Below are 2,051 nucleotides of genomic sequence, written 5' to 3'. Positions count from 1 at the left end.
TGGTCAAACTAGTTCTTAAGACACAATCTTAACATAGTGACTATGTTTATGCAACTGGCCCCACCTGATAAAAACATCAAGACGATTCCATAATCCATAATCCATAATAACGCTTCCTGCAATGAAAAAGTGCATCTGCTGTTGTCTCTCTCATCAAAATCCAGCCACATATTTGTTTAGAGCTGTTTAAACGCTGCTTGATCTGTGCAGATTTCTCTCCTGATTCAGACCAAATCACTTTTTCACCGGAGGAAGCATTATTATGGATTATGGACTCGATGTATTTTAGTTAAAAACGTCTTAATGCTGGATTTGTTTCAGCTTTTGTCTTCTCCAGATGTTAACTGATGGACTGGAGTGCTGTGGATTACTTGTGGATTATTGTGATGTTTTTATCAGCTGTTTGCACTCCATAAAAAAGCTCCTTTCAAATTGCATTGCTTGGACCTTTTGGGAAATTTTTATTTAATGCAATTTTTATGTTGATATTTAATAGGTTCACAGAAATCATTTATTCAAATCATTTGAATTAAAGTTATTGGAAATGCGCCTATTCTTCACAAAGCATTTCTTCATTTTTTTTTTGATTAGTCAATCATGAGAAATTAAAAAAAATTAAAGAATGAGATGCAAAGAAATATCAGGTCAGCGAAGATGTCATTTCAAGCTAAATATATATTTTAATAGATGTTAGGATATAATTAAGCCCTCAGAAAAATGACAGGTAACCGGGTTGACAGCTTTACAGTTAATGTCGAGTATACGGAGATTGTGGATTTGAAATGCATGAACTGATAAAACACACTTTGCATTGCCATGTAATAAATGAGATGATGTACAGTCGACCTCTGCTTTGTGTTGAGGTCCTGATCACATGCTTTATTTTGTGTTAATGACTTGATGTTGTATGACATGGTTCATGGGAGCTCATAACAGTATGCTGATCAATTATTATGATCCATCTGATCTTCTTGCTGTTCTTGTTGTTGTCCTCTAACACCTGAAAGAAAAGCCAAACTCCGATAAGCCAGCACTAACATCACTGAGATCCAAACAGCTGTGATCCGAGTGTTTGATTGCGTTCACATCACCTTAATCGCAGCAGAACATGCGCACGTCATTGAGAGCGGTGTCGTCTCCGCGTCCTTGCGGCATTTCTATCCGCGTCTTGATACCACAAATTCCCTTTCCTTGACATGTTTGGCTCCAGTCGCCCCAGTCGCCCCAGTGTGTGCCGTCACCCAGCAGTAAATGCCCTTGACTGCATATGAACCTGGAAGAAATTTGGATGTGACAACATTATGATAAAATATGTTATTTCAATCAATACAAACAAAACAAGGCAAAACAAACTCTTGGAACTTGCCATTTGACTTGCACCTAAAAAAAAATTTAAGTGCCACAGAATAAATTTTCTCTTTTTATAATTTAACATTTTAACATTAATCATACATGTGTTGGTCTCATCTTTTCATGCGTTTATCAGCATTTTAATCCATCTTGTATTGTAGATGTCCTGGGAACTCAGGTTCACTTAAAGTGGGAGCTAGGCTTGTGACGCTATCAGATTTTCCTGTTGCAATAATTGCTAAAGCTTTATCACGGTATACAGTATTATCACAACACCACCAATGCCACAACCAGATCTGCTTTTAGCACGTGCACCGTTAGCGCTGGTCGTTTTCTCACCAAAACTTTGATGTGCACAGCCACTTGCCCGTGGCGACTTCAGCAAAAATACACAAATTAATATTTTTAGTCACAAATGCAACCACTTTAGTCGCAGTCTGGAGCCCTGCAATCAATTCCAGTAAGATTTGGTGATGATAGTTAACAACAATAATAAAAATAATAATAATAATAATAATAATAATTTACAAGCAATTTGTTAAAGACCAGTCATTTTAGAGCACCAAATTAGGCTAAAGGATTTTTAGCACAGCACAAACTCACATGATGTTGTTTGCGGCCGTGTCGTCACCATCTCCTTGAGATTTCTCGACTCTCAGCTGAAGAGCAGTCAAGAATCCAGAAGGACACCATTTGATATC

The 2,051-nt window shown here is 37.3% G+C and overlaps 1 protein-coding gene across 1 annotated transcript in view; it reads right to left on the bottom strand.

Moving 5' to 3' along the window:
• Positions 1-707: 707 nt before the first annotated feature.
• Positions 708-2,051, bottom strand: part of LOC107678145 (vitelline membrane outer layer protein 1-like) — a 9,462-nt gene continuing 8,118 nt past the window's right edge. The window contains exon 5 of the mRNA XM_016473314.1: positions 708-1,000. The gene's annotated coding sequence lies outside the window, so the exon portion shown is untranslated. The remainder of the gene's footprint in view (positions 1,001-2,051) is intronic.

This window comes from Sinocyclocheilus anshuiensis, unplaced genomic scaffold (genome assembly GCF_001515605.1).
Source record: "Sinocyclocheilus anshuiensis isolate Anshui unplaced genomic scaffold, SAMN03320099.WGS_v1.1 scaffold1069, whole genome shotgun sequence".
NCBI classification, from domain to species: domain Eukaryota; kingdom Metazoa; phylum Chordata; class Actinopteri; order Cypriniformes; family Cyprinidae; genus Sinocyclocheilus; species Sinocyclocheilus anshuiensis.
This window is presented reverse-complemented; position numbering and strand designations above follow the sequence as displayed.